Raw genomic sequence first — 23,129 nt, 5'->3', positions numbered from 1 at the left:
ATAAATAAATAAATAGATAAATAGATAAATAGATAAATAGATGAATAAATAAATAAATAAATAAATAGTCAAAAGAGAAAATGCTGAATTTAACATTTTTAGGATGTATTTCAAAAGCTAACATTAACTACCACATAGCTCTTTTTTTATTATGCCATGCATCATTCTCATCACTCAAAAGACTAATCTAGCATTGTCTTATCCACTCCAAATTTTCCCACTTCTCACGATACATTTCAGATGACATACCCAAGCATAAAGTATGAAATTTTAAACAGCATTTTTGCTGTTTTAAAAAGATCATTACCGGGTATCCCAAATTGATTTTTTTTTAAACAGGCCAAATGGCAATAAAGATCTCCGCTGGTTTTATGATTCATAGTCTGTTATTAGTATTTCCTCATTACCGATTCCATTTCTATCACATACAAGGCTCAGACCAACCCAACATCTAGAATGTGTTCAAGCGAATAATTTTTGGTCTAGAATCATGCATTTGAAAGAAATTTGTTGCAAAATATTATGTTCACTTAAGTATTGGATCAATAAAAATAAAGTATTTTTTTCTCAAAATACTTTCTCTATGCTTCTATGCAATTGACATATGCAATTGTGAAATAATTGAATATTTTTAAATGTTTATCATATGCTGTTATGTTCATGATCATAAGATGTAAACTGTTGAAACATGCAGAAATAAATGGATGGATGGACGGACGGACAGGTGGAAGAATGAATGAATTAATGAAGAACCAAACAAATGAACAAATGAATAAATAAACAAAAAGTTTTAAAAATGAATAAATGAATGTCTCTATGAGCCATCAAACAATTTTTTTTAAATTAATTTCTGCAGCCTTTGATACAGCACACAAGCCGATAAAAAGCGTTTTGTATCATTGGCCTGAACACACCCTTCCTTTCATACTTGCATCAATTATACAGAGATGAGTCAGGTTGGGCTTGTTGAGAACAAAGAAATGAATCAACTTTTCAAAAGAAAGATGGTTATGCTACAATCACACCAGTGATCCAGACACCAAACAGACCAAAGCTATTTAGGTTATTACCAATGACATACCGTTGGTCGGTTTGGGGTCGGTTTCGTTAAGTGTGACTGAGGCAAGAGATTCACAAACACACACTGTAACTAGTAGTTGCAAAATATAGAATAGAATACAAAGGGGAAAATATAAAAAGAGAGAAATTATAAGGAGAAAACTCATATACAGATTGGCTGTGGATAGTCTGATTTAACTTAACCATCTTTTTCATAATCAATGCATTTTTTATGCCCTGCAAGAACATCGTCTGAACATACAGTGCATTCTGATAATTATACATGTTCATGGAAATTATGATTTTTAATCATCCAAATCACCTGACGGGGAAAATATATAATACATCCGAGAGCCTGGGAGCAAGGCTTTACGTCACATCGTTTGCAATGTCATCCCGACGACGCACCTCTCTCACAAACCCATGGCTGGGATACTCTCGACGTCATCGTCATATGAGCAATTTCGAGGAGAGAACGAAAGGGGGAAATATTTGCTTTTATTTTTGAGCCATTACTGTAATTGGTTGATGAGTATATATGTATACCCCTCGCTTCTCCTGAGCTATTACACGTAGAATATGAGCTACATAGTCAAGCCAATTATTCTGTCTCATTGCGATATATCGAGAGCATCATTTGTCGTACACTGAACATGTGTTAAACCAAGTTTATTGGGTGAAGTGTCGCTCTATTTTTAGGCCAGAGAACCCTTCTCATTGAAGAGTAATAACGCACATCGTGTCTGATTAAAATTGGCCAATGCAAGGCAAAAGGTGTTCATGATCTATTTCTGTGTTATTACACAATGTTTTGAACTCTTGATTGAAGAAGAAACGTGAAAGGGCAACTTTGGAAAGGGGGCAAACAAAGCAGATGAACAACCGACAGACAGAGAGAGGACAAACACAGGAGAGAAGAGAGCAGGTGGGCAACTAGATGAAATTTATTGAAGTATGAAAAAGACATATGAAATATGAGGGAGAGAAAAACTCAAATGTGAAGGAAAATATTAAGATAATCTATTGAGGAAGAAAAGAAAGAGAAAAATAAAGGAGAAAAATAAAGATAGACAAAGAGAAAGAAAAAAAGTCGCAAAGACAATAAAGAAGTAATATAGAAAGAAATATTAACAATAAATAAGTATAACCAAAGCAAAGTGAAGAAAGACTGAGATATCGGGGGGGGGTAGAAATTCACTCCAAACTTTCCTATGAAACTTGCCCTCTATATCATGATCAAGATGAATAAGAAATAGATGAAAATAGATGATGAATATTTGATAAAGTTTCTTTCAATTATGAATGGATGACTCAACTCCATGTATAGCCAAATATGTTTTGGTGAGCATCTATCCTAAAGTATATTAAAAGTGTATCATTTTGATTTATTTCATGTGCATCTTTTCTGTATTTTTTTTCTTTGGGATGTTCTTTGTAAGCTATACTTCTTTTGATTTTTTTATTCCTTTATCTAGGAGCTTATTTACAACTTTCTTTAAGTGATCATAAATGCATGTTTCTATAAACCTTCTTTTATATGTTTCTATATAAACCATCTGCTTCTTTAAACCCTCTTTTATGTTTCTACAAACCTTCTTTTATACATGTAATCCTGCTTTATATAATTACTTTAATGTTTCAATAAACCTGCTTTCATAATTTCTTTTTACTATGTTATTCAAATAATATTTTCTTAACTCATTTCCATGCACACATTGTTTTCCTTTACGATAATTTCTACACTGTTTCTTCACAAAAGTGTCAAATTCGGTAACTTTAAAGGAGAATGAAACCCATGAAACCAGCTGAATCCATATCAAAGAGAAAAATCAAAGAAACATATTGTTGAAAATTTGAGGAAGATTGAATGAATAATGAGAAAGTTATGAGCATTTGAATATTGAGATCACTAATGCCATGTAGATCCTCCCATTGGCAATGCGACCAAGATCTGTGATGTCACACACGTACAACTCCCTCGTTACTTTAGTACTTATTTCACTTATATTCTAACTTTTATAGTCTATCACAAGGTGAGGTGTTCTCTTTATGAGAGGACAAGTACAGAGGTTTCACAACATTATATCATTGATGAATCATTTTGTCATATGATTAGAATGAGCAAAAAGAGATGTTTTGGGGTATATTTTCAGTGTCCAAAAGGGGAGAGTGTCCAAAAGGGGAGATCTGTGACATCATAGATCTTGGTCGCATTGCCAAAAGGAGGATCTCCATAGCATTAGTGATCTTGACATTCAAATGCTCATAACTCTTCTATTGCTAGTCCTATTTTACTCAAACTTTTGTTGATCTTATTCTTTGATTTTTCTGCTTTCACAAAAGCTAACTTGCTCCAAGAGTTTCATTCTCCTTTAATAAAGACTGAACAGCTATAAGTGCGAGGACACTGACCAAATGAGCGCATCGAATTTGTATTAAATGACAAGCCTATCTTTCCCATCTTTCAGCCTTAGCACTTAATTCCTACTCCAGAGCCCAACCACTGCCCGTAACACTAAACTAAACTCTAAAATGACTTTACAAAAAAAAATTAATCAACTTGAAACGAACAGAGATAAAGCAGACTGATTTCATTAATCGTAAAAGGATCTGGTCAAGAAGTAAAAGCAGTTGTCTCGCGTAAAAAAACACAACCTAAGCCCTCCCCAAAGTGAGAGAATGTATATGCTTCTGAAGTTCGCATTAAGTTCAGTGCGTTTCACCATCCACAATTCAACTGCAATATTGCATAATGTCAAAAACATGCCCGGCAATCAGCGAGGAGAGGGGGTCTCATACAGGTTCTACGGTTAAATCGAGCAAAAGAAAACGGAAAGTACATTAATGACGTCTGCGAGAACATGACCGAATACTTGTTCCAATTCCTTGTATTTGCAAGCATCCAAACCGCTTCCTCCTCTTCTAATCACTGTTCAAATTTTTGTGTATATTTCCCTTTCCTCACAATCTTCGTCACTAATTTTTGTTTTTACTGCTCAGGCGAAATAGGATAATCTCTTCTTCTTTTGTGCAAAAAAAGTCTTTCACTATCTGTTTGTATCGTAATCTGTATTTCAAAGTCAAATTGAAATTGAAAATGGATAATATTCCCGAACCTGCTTCATCACCTTTTCTTTTTTCTTCTTTCCTACCCATCTCATTTGTCAACTTTCATTCACATGTGTCTCACTTCTCTTCTATCCTCCGTTTGTCTTTCTTTCTTTCTTTTCTCTCTCTCACTCAATATGTTACACACATTTCTCAAAATATACATAAGCCAAGTCCTTTTCTCAACACCCATTCACTTTTTCTTAACCCCTATGGCCCGTATTCTGAAGTCGGGTTTAACTTAAACTCGGGTTTAAAGTTGTGGTTTAAGTATGGGAAGCCAAAAGTATCATTTTTTTATTAAGTTGTATGTTTCTTCTGTTTACTGTGCTCTTTCCTGATTCATCGATGGTGAAGACAATAATTTTTCATACTTCGTAGACAATTATGAATGATTTGAGAGCCATAAATGAGCTGAAATATGATATCCCTATTGTTACTGATTTATGTAACAATTGGCTGTCCATACTTAAACCACAACTTTAAACCCAAGTCTAACTTAAACCCGACTTCAGAATACGGGCCTATGCCTACAAACCTCACCTCCTCCTGTTAATACATTATTTGCCTTCCATTCCTTTCGTCTTCCTCATCATTTTCTTAAGCTCTCCCCTTTTTATTAATTTCTTACTATTTCAATTCCCCTTGTCTCTCTCTCTCTCTCCCTTTCTGTCTGTCTCTATCTCTCATTCCTTCTTTCCAGTTTCTTACTCATTCTCTCTCTCTTTCTCTTCCTCTCTCTCCATCTCTCATTCCACTTTTTTTTTCTCAATCACAAATGCAAGTCACATTCAAGACGATCATACGCCATCCCTGCTGCTAGACCCCTTTCTCCCCGTCTCTATCTTTCTCTCTGTCATCAAGGAAAAAACCAACAGAAGCTAAATTATCATCTCACCCGAGTTTGAACTCCCCTAAATGCAAATGCAGGATGGTTTCGAGATTCACAACACTGCCTACCTACCCGGGGGAAGAAAGAAGGGGGAATTGTGTTTGAAGGAAACGGACGGACGAACCTCCTCCGGCGGCAAGTGCTCCGTCTCGATTTTCGTTCGTCTGCTGATATTGATGCCAAGCGTGTTCAGCTCACGGCGAATGATCTTATTTCCCTACAGGGCACGCAGGGCCTTGAGCGAGAGCAAGGGAATAGATTTAAAAGACCTGAAAATCTTCAAACCTTGCCCCGGTTCCTCGAACATTAACCCAGTCTTACTCATTAACAAGTGTCATCCATTGGCATTCTTTCAAAAAAAATTTTTACTTCAACACCACCATTAAAAATGTTAGCACTTTAAATGCATCTTTTGTAGGTAATGGGAATTTTGTTTCCTTCACCTGTAATAGCACATCTCCCTTTCCTATGCAATTATAAAGTATCATTATTACTTTCATATTTCTCATTGACAAGTGTACGGTTAACCTTTCTTGTTATTTTTAAAATTCTTTAGAACTTCAACAGCACTTCTACCCACCGTTGGGCATCTTTTCTAGATGCTGTGAAAACTTTTCTTCCCCCCTATAACAGAAAATCTTCTGCACCTACATAATGATATTGATAAATACAATTGAAGAAATGTGTTTCATATGCATTTGTTTTCTCATCCCCCCAAAAAATTGTCTACAACCATTCCATTTCTCTCTCTCTCTCTCTTTATCTCGCTCTCTTTCTCTGAATACCTTCATTTACATCGCTTGTTTTCCCACACATCCAGTACATGAAAGGAAAAGGCTAATAGATTCGCAAAAGGAAGCAGACTAACCGACAGATGAACTTTGACCTTTAGCTAGTTTCCTGCCTGGGTGTTGCTACATAAATAAAATTCCCGGGCAAAACTAGGTCTGGGTTATACACCGGCGGCGAGGGCCAACCCACCACGACATCGTCCAACGAGGAGCAAGCGTTCGCCTGCTAGGTCACGCCTCCTCGAATACGCTACAATCAGCATGTTGACAGACCACATTCAATGATGTAAACTTCTACAGTGACTTCTTCATAGAGCATAAACGTAAACATTGCACGCTATGCTTTCTTTCCTCCACAATCTCTTCTATTTCAAACTGTATTTAGCATGCAAATGGGGAGGACATTGTCGTCGTCGTCGTTACAACCCTGGTGGGAGAGAGAATTTCTAGGGTTCTGTGATTTAATCGCATTTAAATATAGCTCGGCTTTGTCACATCTCACCTGATCTGTGTGCGGTCTAATCAGATGGCTATTGTCGACAAATATTGAAGAATCAACTCGTCACCCATCCATGAGATGGACGTGCCGATGCGATGGATTCATTAATGCCTTGACCAAACTTTTCTTCTCACCTGTTTATAGGAACACTCCACGCTCGTGGAGTTGGTTTTCACGACCAAAATCCATCATACATGTAGACATGTAGAGATTAGACATACATTAATACCGTATTGTTATTGTTTCACACGACTTTCTATATATTTCCTATGATGCCATAATTAATTCATTGCTATCATTTCAGTGTTTTTTATCAGTGAATAAATTATACAATTAGTAGTTTTATAATTAGTAACTGTTCCCTTTTGATAACTTAATTATTTGAGTTTTATTCATATTATCATTTATTAAAATAAAATTATTTTTTTATTTATGTTACAAAGCATTGTTTTATTTTACTCAGATTTTGACTTATTTTCATGTATGATATGATTTTTGTTGTTCTTTGTTTTTATCAGGTCATTGATGAAAAACAGTTTTATGCTGATCTTTTGTACCTGAATAAATATGTTCTAATAAAAATATAATAATAAGAATAGGGTTGTTTTGACTTTACAAAGTCTTGATTTTAAGAGAAAGATTGATGGCAATGCTCCTGAGGTTTATTATGGTTCTTGTTGAAACAAATGCATTCAGATGCAATCAAAATGCATCAAATCAATCAAAGTGAAAACAGAATGCAATATCAATAAAAATGCAATTGAAAATGCAATCAAAAGCATAAGTAATTGATACAATCAAACTCTGAAAAGTCCTCTTCTCATGGACTGTTCAAAGTCAGTTTTTATTTTAAACCAATGATGTTCACTGTTCACTCTACATGTATGCCACTGATCACAAGTTCCATTGTAACTATGCTCAATAGCCAATCAAAACCCTCTCAACAAGGTAAGACCTGTTTGATTACAAACATGGACAATGGACTTCATCCAAAGATGGTCGATCATGATCTTCAGCTGGAATGCCAACTCTCCGCACCCATCAATGTTCAACTAATTTTCAGAGTGGACGTCCCCTTTCATGTTTTAGGGCCCTTGGCATCATGGTGACCTAGTCTGCAGGCGCAGACTAAGATTGACAGTTTAATCAACAAGTGGGGTATTGAGACATGGGTAACTTGCCGATTCGTCTACTGCCAACTCCTCCACTCGTCACGTTGTCTACCTTCATTTAGTCAAATGCCATTTCGTCCATCAACACTTTGTCTAACAGCCACTTGGTCCAATAATCACTTCATCTAAGCACCAGTTCGCCTGTGACCATTTCCTCTCATAACAAGTTGGTCTAATATCCATTTCATTTTCATTCATTTCGCCAAATTAACACTTAGGTAGTCCAATTAGACCAAATGATACATGGACTAAATGGCTATTGGACCAATTGATTATTAGACGAAATGGTGAGTGGACGAAGTGGATATCTTCTTGATTAGACCATGTGGATAGTGGACGAACTGATGACTTAAATAGAAGATGAGTTGGTCATCGGAGGAATTGGCATTAGACAAGTTGGAAATAAACGGAGACATGATGAGTGCAAAAGAGATGGACCATCTATTGTATACAACAGTCCCAGTCAGGGCATTTAGGATGCATATTTAGACATCTTTCTTTGAGTGAAGAACGTCTTGCAAAGCGGTGACCTAGGACCTTCTCTGCGTTGTCCAAAACTACTTTACGCAAACACCAAAACACTGTAGCCCCCTCAAAACAACGGCCATGGGAGTGTTTAATCTGTCAAAGTTATATTGAAGATGCACTTAATGTAAAGGTAGAGTGTTGTGACATTAATGTTTTATCATGCCGCAGCACTTTGTCTATGGGATAATTGGCGGGGGTGAGTAAGTGGGGGAGGATTCCATTATACCCCTTTCATACTGTGCTTTTCCCCAGCAAAGGGGAAAGTGTCCAGTATGAAAGGTACAGCCGGCAAACTTCTTCACCTCGGGAGGTGGAGAAATTCCCCGGCAAAGTTCGCCGGTGAAATGGCCAGTATGAAAGCTCACCGGAGAACTTCTCCTCTTTGATGACATCAGAGGTCAAATTCTTTTCTCCCCGAAATCCCCTGAACTGAGATATCGCGCACAAGCTAGCTGTTGTTTCTGTGGCTTAATGTGGAAGGCCACGCTATGTGAGCGATCCGATCAATCCATAGAGTTAAATACCCTCAAACATACAATTTGGTTTTTTTTTTACTAACGCTATTTATTATAAAAGCGTTATATTTTTCTTTGCCGGGAAGTGAGGATTGCGTGCCGGAGAAGTTCGCCGGGGAAAAATGAAGAGGCCAGTTTGAAAGGGGTATAAGATCGTTTACCTTTGAGTAATAACATGCTCCATTGGACTACAGTATTTTTTTAGGTTCACCGCACCCCCCCCCCCCCTGCACCCCTATAAAAAAAAATAGGCAAACATTTCCTCATTTCGACTTCCTAAAAGAGACTCTATGAAAGGATTCAACTAAACTATTACTCTGAAAAACAAGTAACTGAATGCAATAATTTCACTATAATGGTAACATCAAAGAAATACAAAATTAGTTTTATTTTTAGTGCACAATACAGTTGGCATTTTTTATTTGTTTGTATACAGGCTCACTGAAGTTATCAATCAGATGTAAATAGAAATTTGACAAATTTAGCTGCAAAACGTAAACAAAAACTCATCAATCTTGGAAATTGCCAAACTTCATTAATGCTTTTGAATAACCATGAGAGAAAGATTTGAGGACAATCAAAAGCTATCTTGGATGGTACCCATATGGTTTTGAACACATCAATTCTAAAATGAGAGCTGAGAATTTGATTTCCAAAGGAGACCATCTGTCTGTACAAAATGAATGAAGAATTGAAAGTAAATTTAAACGCAATTAACCGAATAAATAGCATGAAAAACATCACATTCTTTCAGCGGTAGGCATATACCATATCTAGATAAGCTTTTTTGTGGTGAACTTTAAAATTGGATAAATTCTGCAGGAGGGCAGAATATCTGAACGAAAATTGATAGTTGGGTGAGTAAAAGAGGATAAATCAATTATTTTTTAAACGGGGACTAAAAATGATTATTTGTACATATGACGAGAGATGCAGTTTATTTCCTTTAGGCATGGACCTTACTAACAAACAACCAGTCTTTACATCTTAATGCACTTATTCTTGCTCATGTGAAATCGAACAGAATACATTTATATGTAAAACATGTGCATTGGTAAGGGGAGCATTTCAACAAAACACCTTAATTTTCATCGCAAATTTGGTACTGGCCAATTAAGCTTATAGCCTGGCTTTTGGTAGCTTATACTGTAGTTGTCAGGTAAAAAGATAGGAAAATTGTTTCGTGTTCACCATTTCCTTGAAGTAGTTTTAATTCTGGATGCAAAATTCGAAAAGTTAACTTAAAGGGAAATATTAAAGAAGAAAGAACTGTGAAAGATAACAAGTATCACAGACTGAAAATAAGGATGAAAAAATGGAACAGGGAGATGTATAGGATAAGACCCATCGAATTCTTTAATTTCATTTCCAGTCAAAAATACAATACAAAGATTATAAAAGATTGACATCTTAGAGAAAAGCAGTATACAATATAGAATATCTGTTCCAGCTACTGTTCCAAGAATATCGCCTCCTTGGGATGGCCATCCTGTCCCGTTACCATGGATACTGTCCATAACGAGGTATCCTGGTAAGAGTGTTCGGTGAAGTTCCTGTGTTTGGCTCACATCAAGGGGTCTTTCACATCTTCATGAGATGGCGCGCTTACAAAAGTATGAGCCACTTTTGGCCGTGTTTTCATCCGGAATCCTCCTCAGCTGCCATTTTCCAAGGAAGGGTAGGGGGTACTAGTCTGCTATATGCAAACCTTTCACTCAAGTTTAAGTGGTTTGAATGCGTGCCTATGCTTGCTAGTCTTGTGTGAAGACCCACTTGTTGATCAATGTTTCAATCAGGATCTGAGCCTGCAAACTAAAGGGGTACGGGAGGGGGGCAGGGGTGAGGGGCACACACATACCAAAGCAAAGATGAAGCCCTATTGATTGGCCTCAATGCCCCTTTAACTGGCCTTAAGATTCTTGTGCCTTTTTATTTTTCCCTATTTGTGCTGTAATATAAGATCAAAACTGTACCCTTATGAAAAGTGGCCAAGCCCTATAGAAGATTGAAATGTTAGGCCAGATTACATACAGTACATATTCCTCCATCGCTTTTATTATAGAAATGAGGTTGATTTTGAGATATCACCAAGATATCCATCAAGGAATTCTCTTTAATACCTCTTTATGAACTTGGTACAGCAGCCTGGCCCACAGGCCATGACGGTAATGTGAAGGTCTATTTAAAGCACCTAAATCATGTACAACGTAATGACCGAGCCAAAACACCTCAGAGCATCTCCTCGCGATTCCTAGCCCAATGCGAACCTTACAGTGCGAACAGGCTCAACCTGGGGTTTTTCATCTAAATCATTCATACCCAAGAATAATGGGTTGATTGCAAACCTGAAATATTCTGACTCGTAAACTCTATTATCCTCCAATAACCCGACACCGACCTACAAGCACGCATGGAAGAATTTCTTGGTCTCAATGATTCATCGAGACATGGTGTCAATATTAAGGTCAATCTCAGAGCTTTTTAAAAATGGATTTTTTGCAATGAAAACTGAACCCACTGTCCATTTGACAATGTGAACAGGCTTGACTAGAATTTCAAAATCTCAATCATTCATGAGGAATAGTTGATTGCAGACCCAAAACACCCTACTGTGAAGAAAAAGCGTGACCGTTGCATAGAGTGGGGGCGTCGTGGTCTAGTGGTTGTGACTCTCATCTTCCGATCCAAGGGACATGGGTTCAATTCCCAGCCATGGCGTGTTTTCCTTCATCAAGAAATTTACCCACATTGTGCTGCACTCCACCCGGGTGAGGTGAATGGGTAAACGGTAGGAAGAAATTCCTTGACTGCTTCAGTGCCTACGTGGCAGCACAGCTATTAAAAGCCGGGGTACTAACAACAGCATTGATACACGTCTGACAAAAACTAAAATACACACACACACACACACACACAGCACTTTGTTTCCTCTGGCAAAAAGTGCTTAACAGCTAGTATCATTATCAATACATGCATTTCACTGGTTGAAAGTCAAGTTGCGATTGATCCTTGGAGTTGCGTTCGATCACAACTCTTTTTCCAACAGGCCCATAGCATGATGGGCCATTTGCAAAGTTTCCACTTGCATCCACACATGGCCACCCTCTACTTAAGTGTCTGCAATCAAAGACTTACCGTAACTGACATCATACTGTACAGGCTTCATTTCAGCCAACTGAACAGTCTATCCAGGTTCAGACCCTCTTAGCACTTTCATGAACTTCATAAAACTTAAAGAGAGTATTTACAAAGACAGGTTTCGGCAAGAGAGAATACACAATCTGTTTGTTTGAGTTTTTACAGACATGTATCAATTAGATATGATTATTTACATGTACATCTGGGACCGATCTTTAACGTTGATATCTGAAAGATGTGACTAGGGCTCAAACCTCGTACCTCTGAATCAACTTGCAACTTCCCCACACAGCCTGGATTGCAGGCGCATGCCCTGATCCTAATCCATCTGATTTAGTCTACCATCCAGACCGCTTTATAACTTGTTTTTACATACTGGGGTCTGTGCATGTAAACTAATGTTGACCCTGAGCCAAAGCCAGCTGGGCATGTTTTATCCAGGGTCCATTCCAACACATCCATTGCCTTGGCTCAAGTCCAAGCTCTATTTATTTGCTTACCATGCAATCTAGTCTACACCTTCTGACATAACACGATACAAAAATAAAATCCCAAATAGTATTGAGGAAAGCCTAGCTCAGCAGATCGCTTACTCAGTAGGGAGCAGCTGTATAACAGAGCCAATGATGTTCAATATTTCATGGAGTGGGTATAGTCGTGTGGATCAGACTTTGTTTGGTGATTGACCAGTGACAGGGGTCTGTGCATGCAGACTACAGCTGCTGCTGCCCTCGCTTCCCAGACCCTTACGCAAACCTCAGGGTGGGTTGGTTCAAGTCTAATATCCAGGGTTTAGACTTCAAGGTGAATAAATGGGTGATGGGTCAGAGCCAAGTTTTTTCAAAATTAAAGCCAGGGTGCATGATTGGTCACGTTCATCTCAGATTCCTGGAAAGTCGCGAAGTATTTTTTTTTTTTGGCAATGTAAAGAATCATGAATGTCAACATTATTCAAGAGTAATGTTCAGTCCTCTTTCAATAAACCGTACCTATTAAATGTATGTAATGTTGTAAACTATTAATTCATATAAGTGGCATGAAAATGGATTGGACAAATTTCCTCATAATTGTGAAAATCCTTTGATTTTGTTTTGATTTACATGAAGTCATGCAAACAAAACCAAATCGTCAAATCTGACTAAAGATGTTTGTCGTCTATTTTCCTTTTCATCTGTTACTACCCAGACATTTAACTACAGTACATGTACTTTATTTTATGACTTTCCCTTATTATTTTCCCTTCTTGGTGCATATTTCTCTTTCCCCGCCCTCGTTTGCCTCCCCCCCCCCCCCATTTCCCTTTTCTTTCAGCAAAGTTGACAAAAATCAGAACCCTTTAAATCTCTCATGAATTTCCTTCATTTCCCTTTTTCCTACATGACCCCCACCCCCTTCTATCTATTTTCCTTACCCCACCCCCTTCTCCTTTGCCCCTCCTAATTTTCATTTTCTTTCAGCAAAGTTGACAGAAATCAGAACCCTTTTAAAGCTCTCATGAATTTCCTTCATTTCCCTTTTTCCCGCATGACCCCCCCCCCACACACTCTTCTGTCTAATCTTTTTACCCCACCCCTTTCTCTTTGCCCCTCCCCTATTTCCCTTTTCTTTCAGCAAAGTGAACAGAAAATCAGAATACTTAAAGTTAATAAAAAGAAAGTCTTCCTTCCTTTAAAATGAATTTTATTGACTCTATTTCTCTTCCCATCCTTACAGGTATGTCTGTTCTCCTAGCCCCCCCCCCCCCCCCCCATTTCTCTTTCAGCAAAGTTAGCAGAAATCAGAGCCCCGACTCAATAACAAACTCATTGAATCAACTCATTCAATTGATGACTAAAATCGTGTATGGTGAATGACAGACAATGAACCGAGTGCAAACATACCATAGCTGTTCACATCAAAGGTATGCTCACGAGGGGCCTGGGAGAAGGCAGCACTTGAGGTCTCAAAAACACACTTTCTAGACATTTTTTTTCTCTCTAGTTTATAGCCCGATGATTTTTTTTTTCACTGGCTTCTGCTATCACATTACTAAGCCCCACCCCCTCAGTGTCATCTAGACTCCGCTCCACGTTTCAATACGTGTGGTGACATCATCCTCCTTTCAGTCGCGCACATGCCCCATTCATACCAAGCAATACTTGAAGGGAAAATAAATAACAGGTCCCATAGAAACCATTGATCCAGGCTGCCATTTCTCACAGCGAGAAAATCTAAACAGACACACACAAATTACCAGAATCAATTTGTTTGTTTATTTTTGTGTGTTTTTTCTATATGAGTTGTCAATAAAGTCAACTGTAGAACTACATGTACACTATTGAAATTAAATTAATAGTGTTTTGATGGAGTTTGAACAATTTATTTTATTACAATCCATGTAGCTTGACATGGAGATGATAAAATCATGTAGAGTGAAAATATCAAAAGCGACTAACAGCCTGTTCAGACACACAACATTATTCCAAAATTTGATAATGCTCCCAGTACATGTCCTTCGAATTGACTCTATAATAATATTAATAGATGCTTTATATAGAGCACATAATATTCAACAGAATCTCTATATGCTCTAGCCTATCCTTTGTACTGTTCAGACACATCTTGACAGATCACAAAAATGCATCATATGAATGATTCCTTTTTAATCTGCATGTTGTTTTTGTTGCCACTGGACTTCATTCACACAGAGAGCCACTAAAATTTCCCCAAGGCCTGCCGAATTATAACTTTTTTTTTCAATTATAAGGTAAAAAAAAAATCTCGAGGGGACTTTTTACATTCAGGCACACAAAAAACACTACTGGTCATCAAGTTAGAAAGAAAATGACCTTATCCTAGTTTCCTAATAATCAGTTTTTACACAAATAAATCAATTGTATATAACAATGCCATTCTAATATAAAATTGTTGTGTCTGCATACATGAGGTTGTATTTTTCTTTTAGTCAAAACTGCATACTTGCATTTTTTGGTTTTGCTTTAATTTTTTTTTTTTTTTTTTTATTGTATTGCAAATTTTTATTTAACAAACCAGATATAACATGTTTAAATCTGACTTCTTACCAAAACCTCATATCTCAAAAATTGAAGAAAAAAAGTAAGGGCAGCTCAGAGAATGACAATGCTGGCAATTTCATATTGTCTGGAAACAGTCTCCTAATTCCTGAAGAGAAAAGTTTCTTTATAGGTTCTTTGAAATATTAAGGCCACCAAACAACTTACGATTGGTCTACAATCCGATTTGGGAATAAAGTGTAGTAAAACTTGATGCGAGTATAGGGACGTGGAACATCTTTCTGTGTGACTATGCTACCTTCGTATTGGAATAAAAGTGAACTGAATATCTCGTCACAAAGACGTCATTGCGATCATATGATTGGCTACGATTTACGATCGTGGACCAGTCATAAGGTGTGCACGAGCCTTTACCCAATCACAGATGTAGTTGTCATTTGAATCTGAAAAATAAAAAGCATTTACTCCGTCTGAATGACCCTCATGCACTTTATTACAGTACAGAGCCAGTCAAAAAAAAAGGTGTGCTAGAAAAAAAATAACCCATCATTTCCATGCTTCCACTATTTTAAATTGCAAATGAATCAATGTGTTTTGAAATCATTCTCATACAGACAGATCTGATAACAGAAATTCCCTTGGCTTGCAGCCAGCTGGCTTGGCAGCTATTCATCGCATAACATAGCTACTGACTAATTATATTGGTCAGACATACTGTTTGTTGTCAAATTTGAGATACATGTAATAGCTGCACCAAAGGCTGGCAGACATTGGAAATTAAATTGGATAATATTCTGCTTTCATATAAATGTAGCATTTCATATTTCGGAACACTTCTCTATTAAAAGCACTTTCTCATTTGATCCTTTTTCATGTTGTAAATGTATATACACCAAGTATGTAAACTGTTTTACTTTATGTATATAATATTGCTTTTGACTAATTATATGGGTCAGACATATTGATCGTTGTCAAATTTGAGATATGCTTCTCACCAAAGGCTGGCAGATATTTGGAAATACAAAGCATATTTGATGATAATATTCTGCTTTTATGTAGCACTACAATTTAACATATATACATGTTGTATAGTACCATGTGAAAAGGTTCCAAATTTGGTCGATCTATAAAAAGGCTAATATTTATATTTAATGTTTAGCACTACATATTGGAACAATGTCTCTATTAAATAAAAAAAATTAGCAAATTCTGAACCTTTTCACATGGTACTATACACCATCAGGGTGCTACATACATGTAAGCACTTGCCCGATTGCCCTGGGCAAGTAAAAGTTAGAGTCGGGCAAGTGTTTTGAGGTAAAGACCAAAACTACTTGCCCGAATTGGGCAAGCACAATTCACACAGTAGAAAGCAAAATTCTCACAGTAGAATGACCAAGATTAGGGTCGATGATATGATATTGACCCTAATTTTGGTCATGGCAGACAAGAAAAATTCACTTCGGAAAACGAAATGCAATAACAAGGTAGATCAGTTCATATCAAAAGAGAGAAAAAGGCCAATGGTTTATAAATCTGCAAAACTTTCTTTTGAAGAGGTAAAACTTTTATTTCAAAGAATTTTTCGGGCAAGTGAAATAGATTTTTGGGCAAGTATATTCCAACTATTTAAAAATTTACTTGCCAGACCGGGCAAGCACTTCTAAAAAGTTATGTAGCACCCTGACCATGTATGTTAAACTATTTAGTATTCAGTATTAAGGGCCCCGTTTTGCCAAGAATGGCGACTGATTTGATCAATTGCAACAATGGAAAGCCAGCAAAGTCAACATCTAAAATGTAAGTTTGTTCAAAATATTTTCTAGATATGACATACATTTGCTTCTTAAAAATTCAGTTAGCATTTTGTTGCTTACAAAGGACATTGCGGAAATTTCCTGTAGAAAGAAATTATGACATTGATGGATTTCCATACAGTTGAGGTTGATCGGATCAATCGCAACTCTATGAAAATCCATCACTGTCATAATTTTTCCATAGAAAATTGGCACAATGTCCTTTGTAAACAAAGAGAAGCACAGAGCGAATTTTCAAGAAAACAATGAATGCATGAATATACATCATAGTTTGAAAATATTTTGAACAAACATGCATAATACAAGTTGATGACTGTCCATAGTTGCGATTGATCGGATCAATGGTAACTCTTTGTAAGACGGGGCCCAGGGTCCTGTATTACAAAGAGTTGCAATCGATCCAATCAATCGTAACCCTATGGAAATCCATTAGTGTCATAATTTTTACTACCGGATATTTGCACATGTCCTTTGTAAACAGAGAGAAGCACAGATAATCTTCAAGAGAACGTTGAATGTATGAATATACATGAACAGCATATCTAATAAAAAAAATCAATTTTGAACAAACAGGCATTTGACATGTTGATGTTGCTGACTGTCCATAGTTGCATGATTGGATCAATCGTAACTCTTTGTAAGACGGGGCCCAGATGTACCTATTGATAACCAAGCATGTTCAATCTCCATTCATGTGCCACAACACTATAGATCTGAAATTTAGTTGATTTTGAAGATATCCTTATTGTTTTTTCTGGACTTGTGAATTTGTGCAAATTATAACATAACATAGTGGATTTTTTTTTGCAGGCATCCAGGCATTGAAAAGAAATCCAGAAATAGGTTTTTTCATGGTAATTGTTTGCAATGCTCCACATTCATCTACATGTAATAACAAAATGCTTTGAGGCAAGATGTGATTTTTTTTTCATTGTGACAATGCAGGCAACAACAACAAAGTGTGGAATTGGTCATTTACCATTTAACGAAACCCCGGGGAGATACTTAATAGTATAAATGTATGATACGTATGTGCCGTGGTTGAGACCCCATTTTCAGTCTAAATTTTCGTTCCAGAGTATCACCAATTCAGAAAGCCATAGAAATTCCTATTTTTCCCCATTCCAGAGACCCTCTATTTTGTGATTTCTTGTTCCAATGCACGCCAATGAAGAACTACTCAGCCGGATGGAGCGGTGAGCTCGATCGGCACAGAGCTAGAGCCATATCGAGTTAGCTTGCGCTAGTTTGATATGATTCTATGATCTAACGAGTCCGGGGACCCTCTTTTTTATATGTTCAGTTCAAGAGCATTGCATTTTCAGCGATCGTTGATCCAAGAGCCGTCGTAGACCCCCGTTTTAAGACCAAGATTTAATTCTAGAGCCACCTATTTTCGTAGGAATCATGTTATAATTTGAGTACCCCCCCCCCCCCCGACGGAACTAGGGGCACTTATACAGCAGAGGCACTGGCAGATCCAGTTAGGGGCACATTCGATCCATGCCGCCCCCCCCCCCCCCTTTGAGAGGCACTAAAAATATTTTCAGGGGAATACCTTTTTTATTTTTTGCTTGCCAAATTTTTCCTGGAAAAAATTACCTCGATTTGGTATTGAAGAACATTTTGGGGGGGCTTGCAAAATTATCCTGTACAAATTCTCCCCCCCCCCCTTTCGGAAAATCCTAGATCTGCCCCTGAGCAGAGGACAGGGGGTTGCCTTGCCCCCCCCCCCCCCCCCCGCCCCCTGCTATCACAATACCCTGGCACAGCCCCTAAACCTCAACGAAACAAAACAATATTGAGACATTCCTGGCTTTAAAGTACTGTCACTTTTGAACTGGATACAAGTCATTTGTGTACAGAGCAGAGAGGAAGTCGGATATCTGGGGAAACATTTCGAAAACTCACTCCGGTCAGGAGGCCTTGGCTATATGTGTTGAAATGTGTCTCAGTCGGAAAGATAAATAAAATCTAATGCAAACTTCTTTAGACTTTGGTAGTTTAGTGACCATATACAGGACATGCAGGTACTATAGTGTTCTAATCCCTGCCTCAAGGGGAGTCATTATTATTAATTCATTACAGATCATCAGATAAAGTTTTACTATTGCACTGTGACTGGCATAGCAACATGCCTTCATGCATTTTCATGTATGATTAATTTTCACTCTTTGCTTCTTTGTGGAGGTCATAGACAATGACTCTAATATATGCTCTTGATTTTAAAAAGTGCATTTTTCCTATCTTTACAAAAAAAAATTGTTCTTAATTTATACTAAAAGAGAACTGTTACTGGGCAAGCACCATCAACATGCACAGTGATGAATGAATTGAGCATTACCCCCCCCCCCCTTTCTAAAAATTATTTCTTTAATCTCACTTAATTTTTTATTTTCTATTTACCTTTAATGAATAAAAGTGAAGAAATCTTATCCCCCCCCCATTTCTCCCCTCCCCCTCTTTCTCTCTCTCGCACTTTTTATCAATTTCTGACTCATAATGATGAATATCAAGAAAAGACACAAGTCATCATTTCACCATCCCCCTCTAATCATCTCTCTTGCTTTCCCTTTCTAGAAAACCCTGCCTTATATACAATCACTCACACTGATGCACCGCTGTAAATTGATAAAATAAAAAGTGGACAAAGAGAATTTGATTGTACTTCGGGCAGGTCGCCTGGACATTCTGCTATCCCCGAACATAAATGTCACTTTATGTTTGGTATCCAGAGATAACTTTGACTTCATTCTCATTCATTTAGATGACAATCCCCATCAAGGTTCACTCGACCAAACACGAGGGGGTGGTCACCATCAGTCAGAATTAGGGTAGGAAATAATTTTTAGGGGCTATTTTTTTCCCCCACATTGGGGCGATGGCAGAATTTAGGGGGCTCTTTCTTCCATTTGAAGGGCAATTTTTTAGGGGTAAAAAGTAATTATGCAGTAATTAAGCAAATACAGTTCGAATATTGATTTTCTGAATAATCTTCAATAATGTTTGGAACAGATCTTGGGGCGACTCTAGAAAGAATGGTCGTCCCAAAGTGTGCATTCGGAGGGAATTTGGGGGCCGATTTGGGCTTTTATGAGGGCGAAATCGCTTATCACCCTCATACATTTCCTATGTTGGCCAGAATTGGCTCAAGCGAGGCTGCATTTAATCTGAAAGACAACATTCAAAGACATTTTGTTCAAATAATGATTGCATTTAATGAATTTTAGGCTCATTATCAAAATAAATTCCCATTCCCATGAATTCATTTAATGGCAATCTCCATCATGGTTCCAATGGACTAACTGCAAGAGGTGTGTTGCTATCAACTACAGTTTGCTCAAGCTAGGCTGCATTTAATCAACACTTTCTCTCAAGAAACAAAGTTTTTCAAGAAATTAACAAACATATGTTGTGTACGATTCCTTTCTCTGTCGGCTGTTTAAATGAACAGCTTTACAACACAAACCCAGCACACTGACAATAAACAACATGAAAGGCTGAAAAAGATGCGTTTGGAAAGACAATTCTGCAGATCTATGGGCTTTACAATCATGACTCTACTTTGGTACCATGGGACATCTTTTGGGGAGTGTTTCACTGACAAATTTGACCAGAGCCAATCAGATGCAAGGATTTCAGTAGCTTGTAACAATAGTCAGTGAAATCATTATCATTTTGTTTCATGAAATGCTTCCCATGTTCGGACATTAACTGAAATGTGCAGAAGCTGCAAGGTTGACACTGCATTTTGACAACTCGGTCCAATGATGACGGGTCTAGAGTCTCTGAGACCAAGATAAAGTAATAAATGCCCAAGTTCAAGTTTTGGTCAAGTTCTCCAACACACATAAGGGCCGTCTGCACCATCCCGAGTTTTCAATTTAGCGCGCTATTTCTGATCCGGCAAATTATCCCGATCTGAACAATCTCGAGATTATTCGTAATGGAGACGCAATTATCGCGCTAGTTCGTAGGATTAATCTCGAGATTGCAATCCCAAGTCAACTTGGGATTATTTGCAAATTAGCGCGCTATTTTACGAATTATCGCGCTACTTCGCAGGTGCAGACGCACTCGGATTTATTCATGGCGTCAGACCATAATGTATCGATGCCTCGCTCGAGCAGGAATCGCTCTTCTTGCGATGGTGGAGACAGAGTTTCTTGAATCTCGAGATTAATCGCGAAGAGGGCCGATCGGGCTAAAATCTCGAGATTGAGCAAACTCGGGATGGTGCAGCACCGCCTATAGCCAATACATGACAAAAAAACAGGACACCCAAATTGCACAAATCTCTATAAAAGATAACAGGCAAAGGGTATCAGTAATCATTGAAAATCTGGTTGGATCCAAACAACAACAAATTCAAGAAAATGTTGTGGCTGTATGGTTTGTTTTTTTGTAATAAAAGAAGAATCCTCATCACAAAAACACAAGGTTTGAAGAGTTAGTTTCCTGCCTGAAAAATCAAAGTTCCATCACAGAAATTCAAACAGTTTGAGAATTTGATTTTAATCTGGAAAAAGAAACACTCATCTTTATCATAGAAAAAGAAATATTTGAAGACTTCAATTCCCCTATAAAAATCAAAGTTCCAGAACATGACATTGTGCAACGAGGGAGGGGCTACTGGTGGAAGAGGAAGTTGACCCCCACCCCCCTCCCATTAATTATCAAAGTGAAAAAGGGGAAGGAAAAACAAGGTGTAAAGAAAAGAAGACAAAATTAAAGAAAGGAGAGGTCTGAATCATGTTACTCCTGTTGAATGAAAACATTAAAGTTTCATCAAGATCAAAGAATAAAAATTAACAAGTAAAATTGTGTTCAGGGTCATACCATTTCATATAAACATTCATGATTTGTATTGTGAACACATCCATTAAGAAGAAGAGTGGGTTGACCTATAGATGTCCTAACCTTCACCAATACAGGCAATAGTAGGCATACTGATATGAATAATTCCAGGAGAAAATAAGTCTGTCATTTTTCAAAAGGTTACTCTAAATTCCATTAAGGCAGCTGAAAACCAGCGACAGTTCCCTCAGCCTGGTCATCGCTCGGCCAGCGAGGGGGACAGATGCGCCGACTTCCGAAATTAGGAGCAGCCGTGGTGAAGGGGAAAATGGGTGGGATAAGTATAAAGTTGCTCCTTGACTAGTTACTCTCTTTCTCTCTTAATTTTTCATTCTCTCTCACTCTCTATCTTTTTTCCTCTTTCTCTTCCTCTATCTCCCAATCTCTCCCTCTCTCTCTCTCTGTTTATCTCTCTTACTCTCTCTCTCCCTCTCTTTCTCATCCTCTCTTCCTTTTTGTCTAACACTTTCACTTTCAAAGAACAAAGAGTAAAGAGTAAGAAGTTAAAACAGAGTGAAGTTTCACTCCCTTTTCAATCTTTCAATCAAAAGCTTAGGCCCCTTTTTGACTTTCTAATTTACTCCATTGGCTCTCTTTTATTAGATAAGCAGTTTTCAGCAGCTTCTTTTTGCCTTTTCAATCTTAAGAGTAAGACAGTCACTAAAGATTCATTTTATTACGCTAATCATTTTGTTTATGTTCACCTACATGTATTATTAACATATATTAAGTAAACTTGCACAACTGGGTGAAATCAGAGAGCAATAAATCTTTATGAAATTCAAAAAAGGTAAGAATGTTGAACAATTACTATTGAAACTTATTTTATATCTTTAGATCAACCCTCCCCCCAAAAAAAAATTAAGATAATAATAATACTATTAATGATTTTAAAAAATTAAAAAGTAAATTTAAAATCTACCTTAAAAAATATATTCATGAAAAGCATATGAAAAACAAAGAAAATATACAGTATAAAAGTGGAAGAAAAACATTTTTAATCAAAAGAAAAACATTTTTAATAAAAGCAAGAAAAATCTAATTTGGTAAAAAAAAAATGACTTCAATTAGCACCATTTATTTGCTCTCCATGAGGCACTCGATGAATTTCTTAAATTGAGATTTTCAAGGGGGGGTTCAGAAGTGATTGTTACTCAACTGGTTCAAATCTGTAAACTCAACAAATTTTATTTTTCCTCCTTTAGACAATTAGCATTTTCATACCTGTTGTAAAATCATAAACTTTTAGACTGGAAAAGGTCAAATGCTCTGTTTCTTTCAAGCTCTATGCAAATTACAAATATTCAACGTCCTGATTAAAAACTCCGACTATGTGAAAAAAAAGCTCAATAGTCTGCTGCCGTTAGTTGGTATGTGTATTTGACAAATTGTAATTCTTTTCCTTGATGATTATGATCTAACTTTAATTACATTTTTATTCTTTATTTTCGTTCAATGAAAGTAAACTTGATAACATGAATTTTTCCTCAGTTATGGTCCAAAAATCTACAAAGTCAATTTTTTTAATCATTTTTTTTCCTATTTACTTTGATTACATGTAAAATACATGTGAATTCTGATTTTTTTTTCAGTAATAATTTAATGGAGAATCAAACTCCAAAAAGGCTGCAAGTTCATCTCTTTTAATTGGTACTTTGTATGCAAATTCTAGAAATTCAATCTTTTTTTTTCTTCCATACTGAAGCTCTTCTGACATTTTTAAATCTTCCTACGTACAT

The 23,129-nt window shown here is 37.1% G+C and overlaps 1 protein-coding gene across 1 annotated transcript in view; it reads right to left on the bottom strand.

Annotated features, from left to right (window-relative positions):
• LOC129266175 (uncharacterized) overlaps positions 1 to 23,129 on the bottom strand; it is a 69,946-nt gene that overhangs the window by 32,597 nt on the left and 14,220 nt on the right. The window lies entirely within an intron of this gene.

Source organism: Lytechinus pictus, chromosome 8 (assembly GCF_037042905.1).
Source record: "Lytechinus pictus isolate F3 Inbred chromosome 8, Lp3.0, whole genome shotgun sequence".
Taxonomy (NCBI): Eukaryota; Metazoa; Echinodermata; class Echinoidea; order Temnopleuroida; family Toxopneustidae; genus Lytechinus; species Lytechinus pictus.
Note: the sequence above shows the minus strand (reverse complement) of the source record. Positions and strands in the feature narration are given on the sequence as shown.